This window comes from Silene latifolia, unplaced genomic scaffold (genome assembly GCF_048544455.1).
Source record: "Silene latifolia isolate original U9 population unplaced genomic scaffold, ASM4854445v1 scaffold_57, whole genome shotgun sequence".
Taxonomy (NCBI): Eukaryota; Viridiplantae; Streptophyta; class Magnoliopsida; order Caryophyllales; family Caryophyllaceae; genus Silene; species Silene latifolia.
The window spans coordinates 5,545,569-5,564,270 of record NW_027413480.1 but is presented as its reverse complement, the minus strand read 5'-3'; the positions used below and the strand labels follow the sequence as shown (position 1 = coordinate 5,564,270).

The following is an 18,702-nucleotide window of genomic DNA, read 5'->3' as shown; positions in this document are numbered from 1 at the left end:
AAAGTGTAATTACTAGTTTAGCCCTTAGTTAACCCTAATGCATCCTCCCTAATTTTCACTATAAATACCCCATTAGTCTAATTAGAGGAGCATGTTCTTCTTATCAATAATTAGTGTAGTTAATATCAATCAAATCTCTCTTCAATATTGTAATCAAGTATTAATCAAGTTTTAATCCAAGTTTTAGTTCCTTAATCTCTCTCTTGTTCTTCCTTTATTTTGGGCAATTGAAGATTATTTGGGTTATTATTGGGAGATTGACAACCTCTCAATCTAGGATTCAAGTACTTCTATTATTCTTGCTTTATTATTGGAATCATTAGTAGGTATAATCTCTTAATCCCTTTTTAATTATTGTTAATTACTTTCATTTATTCATCATGTTTCATTATGTTAGTATGATTGACAACCTTTCTAGCATGATCAATATGATAATGAGTGAGTAGTCTCTTAGCTAGGGTTTAATGGGTGATTAGGGGAAACCAACATGGGGAATGATTCATGCTTAAATCAATATGCTTTCATATCTTATTTGCTTGCTTGTTTTGATCTTAATACATGCACATGTTATATTTGATGAAATGCTAAGCCTATGAATCCTTGCATTTACTATCATCTTCTATCCTTTCAACTTGACTTGTAAGACATAACCCAACTCGAGTCTTGTTAGACCATGCATGTGTTGAGTAGGAAAGATTAAGTCGACTTGTAGGTGTTATACAATCTAATCGATTCGGCTCCGGGACCCAAACTTTCCTAGGATTGTAAGATATAACCCAACTCAATCCATCACAACAATAATTGCTTGCTTATAATTTGAGAACATGTTTGTATGATCATATCCCATGAATCCCCTATGAACCCATGACACCCTAGTGCTTTTAATCAATTGTTTACACCCCTTATTTTATTCATCTTGCTAGTTTATTTTCATTGCTATTTTTAGTTTAGTGACCTTCTACACCAACTCAATTTGTGACACCCCTAGACACTACTAGTTACTATAGAATTCTCATTTCAATACCCGTCCCTTGGGATCCGACCTTTACTTGCCTCTTTACTAATTGTAGAGTTGTTTGTGAAGTATAAATTGTGTTTTGTATCGACCATTGACCAACGACCACATATGCTTAATTGTGAACACGAAATGGCCTCGATCAAAAATGGCGTCGTTGCCGGGGACGGTGTTTAATTGATTTAAGATTTCTTTTATTGTTATTAGTTGTGTCTTTTTCACCTTGGGGAAGTAAAAACTCCTCAAGGTTTGTTCTAATTGTTTTCGAGTTGTTTGATATTTTGCATGTCTAGAAGGTTACAAAGAGATTTGTTACCTTTTGACCGTGAAATCGAAAGAACCTTGACGAATAATATGAGACTTGTTAGGAGGAATTTGGGAGGTGTTGGTGAAGTTGTTCAACCCACTAGTGAGTTTGTCAATCCTTTCGCAATAGAAGAAGAAGAGAACCCATTACACAATACCACACAAAATCCACCTACAATGCCTAAATTCTCGTCACACTCTATACCCACCGAGGAGAATCTACCAAATGGTACTCCTACCCCGCAACATCTCACCGGTAATTTTATTGCCAAGTCCGCCTTCATCCAACTAGTTGAGAGGAGCCAATTCGGGGGAATGCCTAGTGAGGACCCTCATTCTCATATGGAAACCTTTTGCGATTATTGTGATGCTATCTCTCAAACGGGCGTGACTCAAGACCAAATAAGATGGGTCTTATTTCCTTTTTCGTTAATCGGCACCGCAAAGCAATGGTTGAAGGGCCTTGATAAGGCCACCCTTGGAATAGATTCTTGGAAGAAGTTAGCTCTAGCTTTCTACAAATAATTCTACCCACCGGAAAAGACTAACATGCTAAGAGCTCAAATTACGGGTTTTAAGCAAAGGGATGAAGAATCTTTGTATGAAGCTTGGGAGCGGTTCAAAGGTATTTGTCGCTCATGTCCTCACCATGGACTTAGCGAATGGTTTTTAGTGCAACAATTTTGGAATGGTTTATATGAAGATTCTAGGAACATTCTCAATATGGGATCAAATGGAATGTTCACCGAAGTTGATGACAATCAAACATGGAACAAGATTGAGGAAATGGCGGTCCATAATTCACAATATAGTAGGCCTCGCAAGGCTACTAGAGGAGGAAAGCATGAAGTGGACTCCGTTACTCAATTGGGTGCTCAACTTAGTGCTCACATTGACACAATCAACTTGAAGTTTGAACAAGCTATGGCTAGACTTGAGGAAAACTCAAAATCATCAAAGCATCATGTCAATGCCATGACGGCATCCTCATCAATCCCAAGTGGGATATGTGAGAATTGTGGAACTTTGGGTCATGACCCAAGTGAGTGTAGGGGAACAACCGAACAAGTTAATGCTTTCCAAGCTTACAAAAGTGGTACCCCTTATTCAAATTTTTACAATGAAAACACCAAGTTCCATCCAAATCTCTCATACAAAAGCCAAAATGTTCAAAATCCTCAAACAACATACACTCCACCACCCATGAGAAATCAAAATCAAAGACCCTTTTACAATCAAAACCAAGGTTACCAAAATCAAAATCCATACAATCACCAAAATGACCAAGGTTTTGATGTCCAAAAAGCGGTCCTCCAAATGCAAAAGAATCAACAAGAATTTTTCACTCAAATGCAAAAATATAGCCAAGCAAAGGATACCACCATCAACAACATTCTAGCTCACACCAAGATGTTGGAAACACAATTGACTCAACTAGCATCTTCAAGCTCACAAAGACAAAAGGGGCAATTACCACCTCAAAGTAATCCCCCTAGACATGAAACGGTTAGTGCCATTCACTTGAGAAGTGGTACAAGATATGAGGCACCGAAGAAGCAAGTTGAGGATGAAGTTGTGAAAGCTAGTGAGAATGAAGTTGTTGTGCAAAGTCCCAAAGAAGGGGAATCATCAAAAGAAGAAAGTTCAAAGAAAAATGAAGACAAGGCCAAAGAAAAGGAGCCCATTGTGATTAGACTTCCTTTTCCAAGTCGTCAAGCCAAGCCCAAATTTGATGATCAACTTGGAAAGTTCATGGAAATTGTGAAGAACTTAGAAGTCTCAATTCCTTTCACGGAATTAATCAATCACGTACCGGCCTATGCAAAGTACATGAGAGATATCCTCACAAAGAAGAAGTCGATCCGGAAACTTGAGACTATCGCCTTCACTAAGGTGAGTAGTGCAATACTTCAAGGGAGTTCACCTCCAAAGTTAAAGGATCCGGGAAGCTTCTCAATACCGTGTACCATTGGCGACACAACGATCAACAAAGCCTTATGTGATCTAGGGGCTAGTGTGAGTGTCATGCCATACTCGGTAAGTAAAAGGTTGGGAATGGGAGAGCTTAAATGCACCAATATCACTCTTCAAATGGCCGATAGATCGACGAAGACACCATTAGGGATATGGGAAGATGTCCCCGTGCGAATTGGGAAGTTTTTCATCCCGTGGACTTTGTCATTGTTGATATGGAGGAAGATTCCAACATTCCAATCATCTTAGGAAGACCTTTCCTACACACCGCGGGTGCGGTGATTGATGTGAAACATGGAGAGCTCACTCTAGAAGTGGAGATGAAAGCATAACTTTTAATCTTGACAAGACCATGAGAGCTCCTCGTTTGCATGAGCCATGTTTCATGATTGATCATTATAGCCGAAAAGATGAAAGGAAGAAATCGGAACTCCAATGGAGGAAGAAAATTGAAGATGCTCCATTCAAAGAGCAAGTGAATTGTGACAAGGAGAGCTTGCAAAGCTCATCAAAATCAACCAAGGAAGAAGAGGATGGCCTCATTGGCCAAGAGAAGAAATTGGGAGAGTTGTCTCCATCTAAGCAAGAGATTTTCAATGATCAACTCAATGAAGTTTGTGGTCTTTGGGACGACGAATTTGAAGGGATCTTTAATCCCTATATTGGGCATGCCATCGATCATGATCAACAACAAGGGGCACGGTCTATTGAGGACCTCTACCATAACAATGAACAAGCTTTTGATTACTTCTTCAAGGTGTTGAGCAACATCAACAACACCTTGAACATGCCCCCTTGACATCTCATCAAGAATGAGAGTTTGGTGGAGTCCTCCCTAAACCACCACTTGTAAATATTTCTAACTCCCTAACTTACATTTCAATTCTTGTATTGCATTTTTGTCATTTTTGGATTTCTATTTACTTTGATCAAAATAATTGTCATGTAAGAGAGAAGTGAGGGAGGGACTAACAATTTTAGTTGATGTGTAGTGCTTTACCTTAGTGTGGGGATGGCAATTGCCTAGGCTATTCATGCCTTAGTAGTGCCCCCACAATGAAGAACACAAGATTTGAAAGAAAGAAAGAAAGAATGATAAGGGATTGCGTTTGTGCACGGGTGGACCTGAACACGTGTACAACAGAGAAGAATCCGAGCGGATTCACGATAATCCGCCCGTCTCGCAAAAATCCGAGCGTCCTGCGAGAAGACGCCCGTCTGGGCTGAGCTGAAATTGAAAATTTCTTGATCGTTGAAGAATCCGAGCGTATTTCGGAAAGACGCCCGTCTCACGAATCCGTCCGTCTTTTATACAAGACGCCCGTCTTGAAAGTCAAGAAAACAAAGAAATTTCTCGGACTGAAATCCGTCCGTCTGCGCACAAAATCCGCCCGTCCCTCAAAAAGAATCCGAGCGGATTCCCCAGAATCCGCCCGTCTCTAGGCGGGATTTTGAAAATTTTGAAGCTGCAGAATCCGCACGGATTGCGCCCAATCCGCACGGATTGTCCCTGCGTTTTGAAATTGTCGACTTCTTTATAACCCACCCTACCTTCATTTATTCATTCATTCATTCACAAACACTACCCACAACATCAAAACCCTCATCCTCTCCATCACAAAAACAAAAACCCTCAACAAAATCCACTCAAAATCAAATCAAACCATCCTTCAAACAACAAATCAATCACTCCATCTTCAATAACAATCAAAACCAAGAACAAAATCTTCAACCTTTGAGTCGATTTTTGATTTCATAAAGGCAAAGCCTTTCACCTTCAAATCGATTTGGGCATTCTACAAATTGAAGATTTTTGATTCTTTTCTTGGTTAGTTCATCAAATGGCAAGGAAAAAGGGTGCAACAAAGGCAACAACGGCACCAAAAGCAATGGCTCTCTCTCAAAGGCAAAAAGCTCTCCAAACAAAGAAAGCTTTGGCAATGGTGGTAGCAACACCAAACTTGGAAGTGCAACAACAACAACAAACTTCTATGGGAGCATCACCTTCTACTCCGGTAATCGATCAACTCTTGCATTATTCGGAGGTAACTTTTATTTACGATACCCATAGAAAGACATTTGCCAAGTTTGCTATGAAATCAATTCAATCCACCAAATTCATATGTAAAGATGCTTTGGAGAAATTGGGTGTTCTTGAACAAACAAAAGCCTTTTTCAATGCCATGGGTTTGAAGAAATTGTTTGAAACAAAGGAAGTAACATACCCCTCCCTTGTCTTGGAATTCTTAAGTTCTTTAAAAGTGACAAAAGTTGAAAATAGGGAAAATCTTGAGTTTCGTCTAGCTAACACTAGTAGACGCATTACCTTTAAGGAATTGGGTGAAATTTTGGGTCTTAGCGATGAATCGAGATATCATAAGCAATATGGGAAGTATGACCCCGAGCCTCTTTGGGAGGCAATCTCCGGGAAGAAATTTGATGATTTTCATGCTTGTCGTGCTCTTTTGGTCCATCATCCGGGCATAAGAGTATGGCACAAAGTTGTGGGAAATACCATAATTGCTAGGAAAGACACCAATCATTTCACAAGACTTGATTTTATTCTCCTTGAATCGGCTTTGAATATTGGAAGAATTCATACCAAGCCTTACAATTCTTTGAGGCTATTGGTTGATAGATGGCTCCATGTAGATAGTGGGAAGAAGGGTACAACCGTTATTGTTAATGGCGGCCTAGTCACGGTCCTAGCCAAGCACTTTGATCCTAATTTCAATAAGGATAGCAAGTACAAGGCTAAGGAAGGTGGCCATCTTATTGATATGTCTATCATGATTAACAAGTTCAAGTGGGTTGCTCACAATCCCCTTGACACCAAGTATGGGTGGCTTACTAGTGAGGCTCGATCATTCACTTTACCCACAAAGATTTGTCGTCTAAGTGTCCACCGGACCAACTATTTACTTCCCCTATCCGAAGAAGCCGAGTACATCATTCAACAACAAAAGGGTGATCATGAAACCCCCTCCTCTTCCATTGTTATACCGCCTTACCCCTTTGTGTATGAAGAGTTCAAACCGCAAGGAGTTGAAATTGGGAAAGACTATGTCACTCTTCTTATGCAAGCAATGCACAAGCAAGCTTATGAAGATCGGAAGAATGCATATTTGGCTCAATATCCTCCCCTCCTACATCTAGCTAGGCAAGGACTCCTTGATCCATCTTGTCCTTTGCCTAGTTGGGCGGATAAAGAAGCCTTATTTCCGGGTGCATCTAGGGACGTGGTGGAAGACAATGAGGTTGTTGGAAATGGTGAAGAAATTGATGATAATATTGAGGAAGAAGCAAGTGGAGATAGAGAAAGAGATGGTGAAGATAATGAGCAAGATAATGAAGAAAGTGATGAAGAAAGTGCCAAGGAAAGTGGCAATGTGACCACTTCTCATGAGGGAAGTGATGATGATGATAGCATGATGGAAGACTAGCCTTGGAGACTCCTACACTCCCATGGTTTGTCTATATATCTTTGTATTTTATTTCATTTTGATCATTGTTGGTTTAGTCCTAGCAACATCAAAGGACTCACACCTCGGTTCCATTGAGGTGTTCTTACTTTTTGTTCCCATTTTTGAAAATCCAAAATGACAATCTAGTCTCATGCATAGCATAGTGTGTGCATGAACTACCCCAATGCTTTGACATTAGCAATAGTGTCTCATTTGGTTTGGGGAAGTTGATGCATACACAACGGGAGGTAATCTAAATTATCCTCTCCGTCATAACAAAAACCATGCATCATGTAGTATAGCTTAGTGTAGAATTGCATTTAGTATAGAAATCATGCATCATTTTTGCATAATTTCCATCATTTTGGCCATTGAGGACAATGCCCATATTAGTGTGGGGATGGGAATTCTAACACTTAACATTTATTCAAAAACCATAAAAATTGAAAAATTTCAAAAATCAAAAAAATTGAAAAAATTGAAAAACCAAAAACAAGTTCATTTCCTTTGTATATATTGTCTTGTATATATTGTGTTTGTTTTATCCTTGTTCACTTTGATTGACTACGCCACATCCGAGACATGAGGATATTGAAGACCGCATGGTATGATCTTTCCAATCTCCTTTTTCCTCTTTATGTTAATGACTATGTGGCTTTATTTTGATTGATGCGGTAAAACAATGTGAACTTAGGACTTGCATTTAGTTTATATGTCATATTAGTTGGTAGAATCATATGCATTAGGATGTGTATATGCTAGTTGCATCATGGCATGTAGTTTGCATGATTAGAAAAATTTTGCGAAACCGTCTATTTGGGAAGCTTGACAAGTGTATATAGGCCCTAGTAGATGCTTTTTATTCTTAAGACTTTACTTGTTAGAATGCTTGTAAAACACCCTAGGATGTGTCATGCTAGTATCCTTTGACCCATGGTTTAAGGCCTAGTCAAGAGTACCTTGTGGTGTGATAACTCCTTGGCTACCGTTTATTCCAAGGTGACCCTTGAAACCATGCATACTTCCATCATTCATCCATGTTCTACCACACTTTTGTCATCAAAGGGAATGGGCACAAAAAGAAATCAATTTGAGTTCAAAGAAATGAAAAGTGAAAGAAAGTTTGCAAAAATGCATCAAATGAAAAGAGGAGCAAAAATAGAACTCCTAAGCTTCAAATACAAGGCACCCTCGTTACTAATTGGGGTGACTTTGAAAATGTTCAAAAAGAAATGCAAAAAGTTGAAAAATTGTCAAGTGTTGAAATGCCAAAAATCAAAAAGAAATGGCAAGAAAGTGTTCTCAATTGTCAAATGCCACATGAAATTGGGGGGGAAAACAAAAACAAAAGCAAACTCCCAAAGTGAAACTCAAATATCTATTGATCCCTTTATCCATCGTATCCATTTTTGTGCATGGTAGAGAGGGGACGACCCTTCTTCTTGTCTAGGCAAGAGGGGGAATTCCATGATCCTCCAGTGTTTCTAACGCCATAGGGAGTCTACTCTTGACAAAAGCATTTAACGATTGAGGACAAAGGTACCCTAGCTTGACACCTTTTGGAGGTGATTTATTGGTATCCTTCTAGGCCTAGTAGTTTGAACAAATTGCATCTATGAAGGATTGTGTACCCTTGAATTGCTTCCCTTGTAGATAATTTCCGCCACTTAGATGAGGAAAGTGGCTATTCTTTTTGTAGATGCATCCATTACTTGTTTTGTGTGCTTTAATGTTTGGATGTGTCGCCATTTTGGCAAGACCCACCTTGCCTTGCAAGAAGGCATCCTACCTCATGGTTGTCTTGTTGTGAGTTGAAGGGGCGGAGTGAGACCCGCTAATTGTCTCATATCGGCTATTATTATTAGGTTAGGTTAGTATTGGTCCTAGTCTTTGTCACCTCTTTACTCGGGACGAGCAAAGGTTCGGTTTGGGGATATTTGATGTGACCATAATTGGCGCATATTTAGCCCCCGAATTACCATTGTTTCCATGCTTTTTAGTACCTATTTGGGTCATTTCTTATCTTTAGTTCTTTGTTTTGCATATTCTTTGAGATTTTGATCCCTTGGTAGGAAAGGAGTAGGAATCTTGCATTTTCATGGCAAAACGAGGCTAAATTGATTGTATTCAATGACCAAGCATCAAGAAGAGACAAGACTAGAAGGCCTTTGTACATATCATAGTAGAAGAACAATGTTGAGGAAAGGATCCTTGAGTCCCCGAGGAAATCCCCAAGGAATTTATGAAGAAAAGGGAAGAAAAGAAGAAGAATTGACGCTGAACTACAATCCGAACGGATTGTACCAAATCCGCCCGTCCGTCCAGCCCAATCCGAGCGTCCCACCTTGGAATCCGCTCGGATTCCCCCTCAACAATCCGAGCGTCCCTCTCCTGAATCCGCTCGGATTGCCCAGCCCAAATCCGGCCGTCCCGACTACGATCCGCACGGATTTCAATGACAAAGACGATTTTCATTCTTCAAGCTACGAAAAGAGAAGCCCTTCTCTCGGAAAAATACCGGATTCTCCTTGCTCAACTTAAAAAGTGTAATTACTAGTTTAGCCCTTAGTTAACCCTAATGCATCCTCCCTAATTTTCACTATAAATACCCCATTAGTCTAATTAGAGGAGCATGTTCTTCTTATCAATAATTAGTGTAGTTAATATCAATCAAATCTCTCTTCAATATTGTAATCAAGTATTAATCAAGTTTTAATCCAAGTTTTAGTTCCTTAATCTCTCTCTTGTTCTTCCTTTATTTTGGGCAATTGAAGATTATTTGGGTTATTATTGGGAGATTGACAACCTCTCAATCTAGGATTCAAGTACTTCTATTATTCTTGCTTTATTATTGGAATCATTAGTAGGTATAATCTCTTAATCCCTTTTTAATTATTGTTAATTACTTTCATTTATTCATCATGTTTCATTATGTTAGTATGATTGACAACCTTTCTAGCATGATCAATATGATAATGAGTGAGTAGTCTCTTAGCTAGGGTTTAATGGGTGATTAGGGAAACCAACATGGGGAATGATTCATGCTTAAATCAATATGCTTTCATATCTTATTTGCTTGCTTGTTTTGATCTTAATACATGCACATGTTATATTTGATGAAATGCTAAGCCTATGAATCCTTGCATTTACTATCATCTTCTATCCTTTCAACTTGACTTGTAAGACATAACCCAACTCGAGTCTTGTTAGACCATGCATGTGTTGAGTAGGAAAGATTAAGTCGACTTGTAGGTGTTGTACAATCTAATCGATTCGGCCCCGGGACCCAAACTTTCCTAGGATGGTAAGATATAACCCAACTCAATCCATCACAACAATAATTGCTTGCTTATAATTTGAGAACATGTTTGTATGATCATATCCCATGAATCCCCTATGAACCCATGACACCCTAGTGCTTTTAATCAATTGTTTACACCCCTTATTTTATTCATCTTGCTAGTTTATTTTCATTGCTATTTTTAGTTTAGTGACCTTCTACACCAACTCAATTTGTGACACCCCTAGACACTACTAGTTACAATAGAATTCTCATTTCAATACCCGTCCCTTGGGATCCGACCTTTACTTGCCTCTTTACTAATTGTAGAGTTGTTTGTGAAGTATAAATTGTGTTTTGTATCGACCATTGACCAACGACCACATATGCTTAATTGTGAACACGAAATGGCCTCGATCACATATCCCGGGAGTTTGCCAGATGTTACTCTGAATGCGCGCTTCTGAGGATTGGCCTCATGTTGTACTTTCGTTGCCTTGCGAAAAATTTGCGAAGATTCGCAATATGCCCCTCTCTATCCTTGGACTTGACAATCATGTCGTCTTCGTATACCTCAACTTCTTTGTGCATCATGTCATGTAAGAGTGTAGTTGCGGTGCGTTGATATGTAGCTCCGGCGTTGATTAACCCAAACGACATTACCGTATAGCAATAGGTTCCCCATTGAGTGACAAATGCGGTCTTATGCATGTCTTCTATGGCCATCTTGATTTGGTTATAACCCTAATACCCATCCATGAAGGATAGTAATGCGTGGTCTGCAGTATTGTCCACCAATATGTCAATATGTGGTATTAGAGGGAAGTCATCCTTAGGACTTGCTTTGTTTAAGTCTCTAAAATCAACACAAACACGGATTCTCCCATCCTTTTTGGGTACAGGTACCATGTTGGCTACCCAGTCAGAATACTCGGAAACTTTGATGAACCCGGCTTTGAATTGCTTATCGACTTCTTCCTTAATTTTGAGAGCCCATTCTGTTCTCATTCGACGAAGCTTCTGTTTTACATGCTTGAAACCTGGCTTAATCAGAATTCTATGTTCGGCGATATCCCTGTCGATCCCTGGCATGTCTTTGTAAGACCACGCGAAAACGTCTTTGAACTCGTGTAGGAGGTCTATGAAGTCGGCCCTTTCGGTAGAGCTCAAGGTAGTCCCTATCCTAAGTTCTTGGGGTTCTAGTTCGGTTCCTACATTGATGGGTTCGGTATTCTCTATTACTGGTCCCCCTTCCCCTTCCTGTAGTATTTCCTTGGCTACGTAGGGAGGTATTTCGATTGAGTCCGGGTCTTGGTCATCCTCGGTATCATCGTAAAAGAATCGCACTCAAGATAACACAAAGAGTAAGCGAGAACTCGATTTATTCATATTAAAGTTTGAGAAAAGTTGAAACAAAGAAGCCATCTGATCTGTGGTCAGTGGCGGTAAAGGGACAGTGGTTGGGACATTTCCCGAACTACTGTTACTACTTGAGCCTAAGCTAGGAGAAACAAAGGGAATGGGGATGACGACAAGAGGAGACTCCTTAGTGACTTCTCTAGACTCCTACTCCGACTCTGACTCGAATTCATCATCTTCTGGTTCTCCTTTGAACATCTCTCCTTCTCCAGTGGTGAGCTTGAAGAGTCTTCCTTGATTGTTGGTCCACTGGATTGATTTTCTCCATCCTTTCTGCTGATTCGCGTTTGTTTCTGTGATTAACACGGTAGGGTTGAAGTGATCGTCTTGAAGTATCATGGTAATGATCTCATCCTGCGCGGCTCTAACAAATCGATCTTCTCCAAACAATAGACTAACAGCTTGTTCGTCTAAGCAAGGTGCTTGACGAGCTTTGAGAACCGTTTCCGGAGGAATGAAGTAGCAATCATGAAAGATCTCGATTCCGGCTAGCTTCCTTTCGAGATAGTGCCAAGGCTCGGGAAATCCGTGAAAGAGTTCTAGACTTCCTTCCTTAACGAAGTATCCGTTTAGGGTAGGGAGATAGGGTCGCATTTGGACTCCTACGTACTTACGGTTTTGAACTTGAGCAAGCATCTCGAGAACTTCCTCTTTGGTGGGTTTGTACCCTAGTCCAAGTGGTACCCTTTTTGAGTTGCCTTCCTTGTAGGGTGCGAAGGTATTTCTTCGGATAGGGTTCAAAGGCATTCCAGGGAAGTATCCCTGGGATTTGAGTCTGTGATTGACCACCAAGTTGGAGTAGGGATCGTAGTATAAGGGTGCTAATTCACTTTCTATGACGCTTATGCTTTGGAAGCCCCCAAGCTCATATACTGGATCCACAAGGACTTGATTGTTTGACTTCTTTTCGATTATTGCCTTGATGGGTGACGAAGTGATCGTCACCACTTTGCCATTTAGTGGTATCTTGATCTTTTGATGCAGGGTGGATGTCACCGCTTTGGAAGCGTGAATCCAAGGCCTTCCTAGAAGTATGTTGAAGGAAGCTTCAATGTCCACTATTTGGAAGTTAACCTTTCGCTCAATTGGCCATGTGGCTATGGTTAGGTTAACGAGTCCTACTACCTTTCGTCGTGTACCATAATATGCGCGAACACCTTGATTGGTAGGGGTCCAATCCGACTCTTTCATGCCTAATTTGTATGCCGTTTTGAGGGGTATGACGTTGACCACGCAGCCATCATCTACCAAGGTCATTGGCACATTCTTGTTTAGACAAATGACGGTGATGTAAAGAGCCAAGTTGTGACTGGCGCCAAAGGGTGGCAAATCTTCGTCTGAGAAAGTAATAGGATTACTTAGCTTCGGTGATTCTTGGAAGACCAAGTTGACTACATCTTCGGGTGTGGAGTTATGTGCTACACTTAGCTTGGCCAAAGCTTGCAGTAAAGCTTGGCGATGTGGGAAAGAGCTTGCTACTAGTTGCCAGACTGAAAGATCAGCCTTTGTCTTCTGTAATTCCTTGAGCAAATGATCAGTGGAGTCATCTTCGTTATCATTTGGTGTGACAACGTTGGTTGGACCATTTTGAGTAGTATTTTGACATGGATGGCCCGAACGAGTTAGGTGGTCCACATCTTGGTCTTCACCATTTTGGACTATTTCTTTGACTAGGGAGTTTTCAATGACATACTCATCTTCATCATCATCAGCCCAAACTCCATTGATTGTAGCTAGTTCCCTCATTCTCATGATTTTGTCTTCAAGTCGTGTGATTTGGTCGACTAGTTTATCAACCACGGCGACTATTTCTTGTATAGTAGCATTTTGAGAGAAGATTAGTGGCACATGCTCTTTAGGTGTCACGTTGGGGTCATGTAAAGTTGTCACCACATTTTCTAATTCCCAAACTTTCCTATCCACACTCCTTGCCCATGTGATGAAGTCGGAAATGGTTGGGGAGATGGTAGAGTAGAACCCTTCATTCTCAATCGCATGGATCTCATCTTCAATTGGAGAAATGAGGTGTGAACAATCTAAGGTAGATTCTTCACTTGTGATCACTAGAATCCCAAGAGGGTTCTGAGTGTTGTTGGGTTTACCTCCCGGCGGTATTGGTAGTCGGCCATCTTCAATCATGTCTTGAAGCACATTTTTCAATTTGTAGCATTTTTCTGTGTCATGCCCCTTGCCCCTATGGTATTCACAGTACGAGTTCTCATCCCAGAATTTGGATTTATTTTCGGGTTCGGGAGTAGGTCTTATGGGCTAGAGTTTGCCTTGCTTCATTAACCTCTTTAGAGCGTTTGAGTAAGTGTCCCCAAGATTTGTGAATTTCCTTGGTGGGGTACTCTTCTTGGATGGCTCGAGAAGGTTAACCTCATCAGTCTTGCTAGTGGAGCCATAAGAACGACTAGTTGAGCCCTGATATCCTCGACCTATTGTTTTGGACAAGAGCCCTTTACGGATGTCATCTTCGATCCTTGTTCCTAGTACGGTTAAGTCCTTGAAAGTTTTGATGTTTTGGAACCTCAAATGATTGGCATAGATGGGTTTGAGATTGTCCACGAACTTCTCCACAAGGGTAGCCTCATCCGGGCGTTCAACTAGTTGGGTACTAGTCTTCCTCCACCTACTTAGGAAGTCGGTGAATCCTTCTTTGTCATTTTGGGTAAGAACCTCTAAGGTGCGCATGTTAACTTGGATCTCGGCATTATCCGCATATTGCTTAGAAAACTCGATTGCGGCATCTTCCCAAGTGGCGATCTTCTTGTGTTCTAAAGAGTAGAACCATTGTTTGGGATGGTGTCAAGAGACGAAGGAAAGATCCTTAAGAACATCTCGGGTTTGATGCCTTTGATAGACATGTAATCCTTGAAGGCACGGATGTGGTTCAAAGGGTTTTCGTGCCCCTTGAATTTAGGGATATCCGTCATATTGAAGTTGGTTGGCAATTTGGAATTGACGGCCTCATACTTGCGATTATTCTCCCTATAAATATCATCCCCTTTAAGATACATCAATTGCTCCTCTAAGTATTGGAGTCTTTTCTCAGCTGCAGTCACACCCATGGGAGGGCTGTCGTCCCTAAAGTCATTCACGAAGTCATCAACGATTTCACTTTATCGAGGAGGGATCCTCGTTTCTACGGCGTAGATCCGGCCTTCGATGGTGTCGAGGCGATCATACACTTGATCTTGGGTAACTTGGATTTGAGCTAGTGCGGCTAGGATTCGATCATTACCATCTTGAAGTTGATTGAAGTTCGCGTCACTTATTTCAGGCATCTTGAAAACTGGATAAGAGATCGACGACGAATGAAAACACGATCGACCATTCTAACACACTTGCTAAGAGAAGAAATGAGTTGACTCGTGAAGTGGGTGTGTGCCACTTGTGTTGAGTGAGCTTGGAAGAAAAGACAAGGTTTTGAAAATGTGTATCCTAGTCAACTATAGTGTAGTTATAGGAGTGGACTCGAAGTGAGGTTTTGAAATGGGCTTGGGGCCCGAAATTTTGACTCGACAAACGGACAGAGTTTTGACTGGGTTTTGCGCTAATTAATGGCCCTTTTCGAAATTTTCATTTAAAAATAGGTTTTGATTTTTACAAAAATCGTCATGGTTTCGTTTAGAAATGGTGATCACATAAGGTACAAACATTTATACAAGCATTGTAACGGGATGCTGAGTGCATTTAAAAGGGATTTGGTTCAAAGGGTGGGTTGCCATACCGAACGATCAAACCTGAAGTCTGTGGAGAGGCTCGTACCGAACAAGAGTAAGGCCGATTCCTAGTCCATTTCCTCAAGTAGTGAAAGTCCTTGATACAAACAAGAGTAAGCATCATGGTATGGGTGACGTCAATCGCTATCCATCCTTAGGCCCAAATAAGAATTAGGACCGTTTAGACGGGATGATTGGTCGAATGGGTTGGGTTAGGCCTAGGAAGGCCGAATGAAACGATCTAGGAAGACCGAGTTATGAAAATCGACAATTGTCTTGTACAAACTATTCCCTAACCTTGTTCAAGTTTCACCCTTGGGTACACGTAAGTGTATTATCCCCAGCGGAGTCGCCAAACTGTGGACAATGGGCCCACGGGGGCGCTTGGGAGAGAGAACAAGCGTTTGCATTTTTGTGGAGTCGCCACCAATTTTTATGGGAATTTGGAACCGTTCGAATACCTCGTGCCATGTCAAGACACAAAGTAGAGACATGAACACCAAGCAATCGTTACCCTTAGCATTCTATGTCTAGAATGACTCTCGTGGATGCCAATGAACACGGATGTTCACAGAGATCTGGAGTAAGGGGTGAGGGTACGTATTAGTCCTAGCATGTGAAGAATAGACTAAGTCGGTAAACACGTAATTTAACATACAATTAATGTCGAAGTAGGATTTAAGTTCAATTACATGTGAAGGCATACAAATGATACAAAAAATATAATAAATAAAATTACAACAATGAAAAATTACAATAATTACATTGGGTTCATGGATTTATGTCGAAAATACCTTTAAAACGGATGAATTGAGAAAAAGAATAAAAGGAAGAATTAACGAATAGATCAGTGGGTGATAATACGGTTAATAGTTAATTATACGTAAACTAATTAAACTAGGTCTAGCAACAACGGACTTCAGAGGCAGAAATCAACCTTGAATAGGCGCAGCAGGACTGCGCCCTTTGGAAGAGGCGCAGCAGTTGCTGCGTCTGTTCCAAGGGTGAGTTCTGGGTGTGAAGCCGGAACTGCAAATCGTTAATGTAAATTGATGATTTTAATGGTTAATTAATATACTTACTCGGATGAAAGTGATTAACACGTTATTTACATGTGAATGAGGGTCATAAAAGCAATAAAACAAGGATGAGACGGATTAAAGACGGATTATTTACATGAATGAAAGATTGATTAGTGACATGGGTGAACTAAATAGGTTAAATATGACAAATTAACGACAAATTAATGACGAAAACGACAAAAGACAGATGAAAATATATCAAAGATCGAATTCCAGAAACCCGATATGAACAAATCGAATTCCTACAACCCGGATTGAGTTTAATGACGAAAACCCGCAAATATGAGATTATAAGGGATTTAAGTCGAATTTAAATGATGGATTAGACGTGTTAATGATGAACAATATTATACAGATGAAATTATTATGCTATCATATCAAAGAATTAAAGAAAACAAACGAAAACAAACAAAGAACGAATTACAGAGGACGAAGGAAGAAGAAAGGAAGCAGGAACTGCGGTAGCCTCACGAAGAGGCGCAGCGGCGAGAATCGCTCCTTCAAGAGGCGCAGCGATTCTTGCTGCGTCCTTTCTCGACGATCTGTCTTCTGGAAATCCGTAAAAAGGGTTTTGAAGCACGGTTTTAGAAATCGGTTTTAACAAGGTGTTTTCGACATAAACCTTACATTAATGATGATAAAAAGTAAAGAACAATAAATAAAAGAGAGATTTACACCCTCAGACTTACATGTTTGACGAAACGAGATGAACTAAGTTATCGATTAGTGATGCTCGACTCGAATGTAGACGAAAGTGCCCTCGTAAGAGGAAAACGATTAGATTAATTAAGTTTATTAGTTGTGGAGTTGGTCAAATTGGTCGGTCATGCAAACGAGGCTGGTACTCATAACGATCCGAGCTTACGTGGTCTAATGTTCAAGCACGTAGACGCCAAAAAGTAAGAACAAAGGTCTAGAATGCAAAGGGAGAAGAGAAGGGCGGACACTCGCATGAGAAATATGAGGAGCGAAGGCTCCTATTTATGCTAATCACGTGAAGGAATAGGGTTTTCGGAAAGACTTTGGAAGTGAATCTCGGAAAGATATGAAAAAGATACAAGAAATACGCAGAAAAGGACCTGGGAAGAGGCGCAGCAGTAACTGCGTCTCTTGGAAGAGGCGCAGCAGTAACTGCGTCTCTTGGAAGAGGCGCAGCACCTGCTGCATCTGTTCCCAAATGGTTTCCTCTTGCGGAAGAAAGATTTCCGTGTTTAAGTTATGGAATGACGGAATAATTTGGTTTTCCTTAATATTTTGTATGAATATTACGGGAAATTGTTTACGAAAGATTAAAGATTGTGAAATATTTATAAAATATGGAATAGAAATATCCGGAACATTCCAGAACATTCTGACTCGGGATTTAACGGTTGTCAAAAAATGAAGACGGTTTTAGGCCCGGACTCCAAATGTACTCTAATTACTGTCAAAACGACCGTATCGGCGCGTAGATGACAACTAAGAGGTAGACATTAGTGTTTGAGCAATCACTTGATGATAAACTTACGAACTGTCACAAATCATTCCGCGTACCAAACATGCGGCCCAATCATCACCGGGTGGTTGGCGAGAGGTGCAGAAAGAGGTATCTACATAATTGCGATATGATCGTCGGGATTGATGTTCCCATCCATTTTTATGGTGAGATGCAAGCCATAAGTATGAATGCGACATTAGTAGCCACGTCCCGTGCAATGTTTGCTAAATAGTTTTTCAAGTAATGGCTACGGTTTCTATTCCTGTAATTTGCATTGATTGACCTCTTACTTAACTGCTTCACATGTTTTGGATTCTAATTTCATATCTATGTCGTATTTCCTGGAAATGTGTGCCTTTGTATAAATGACCTTATTCTTGTCTTTCATCTTATTTAATTGTCTCACATGATTAGTTAAATCTTTATTATGCTAATGTTGATCTGTCTTGTTCCATCTCATTTAACTGTCATGTTTATATATAAACTTGATATTCATATCTTTTGTAAGTATTTTGCATGACTTACCTGTTTTAGTTTTCTGTTATGTTCGTTTCGACATTTTATGGCTGGGAGAACCTTGAGTTACTCCCCACTGATTGTGGCGTTCATGTTTACATGAATGACATGTGGTGAAGATGCTTACGTGGGGAAGACGTGTGGGCTAGCGAGAACTAAACCCTTGGACCTTAGTTTGCTTGTTTAGAAACCCCTTATCTGTTCATTCGTGGGATATCTTTTGTCCGCTTTCTAGACTTGGGTTGTAATAACCTAAGTTTGTCTATTATTATATTTGTTTCCTTTTATTTTTGGCACCCGCGTGTTAATCTTTAACTAGTAGTAAAAAAATTTTAAAATCTCATAAATTTCCGCTTTAATTTATTACTTATTTATTTCGCGTTATCGCGGGGTGTCACAGTTGGTATCAGAGCCTATGTTGCTCCCGACGCACACATGTGTACC

At 40.3% G+C, this 18,702-nt stretch overlaps 1 non-coding gene across 1 annotated transcript; it reads right to left on the bottom strand.

Annotated features, from left to right (window-relative positions):
- Positions 1-1,870: 1,870 nt before the first annotated feature.
- Positions 1,871-1,977, bottom strand: LOC141639844 (small nucleolar RNA R71). The gene has a single exon (XR_012542707.1). It is a non-coding gene; the product is annotated as a small nucleolar RNA R71 (small nucleolar RNA).
- Between the last annotated feature and the right edge of the window lie 16,725 nt (positions 1,978-18,702).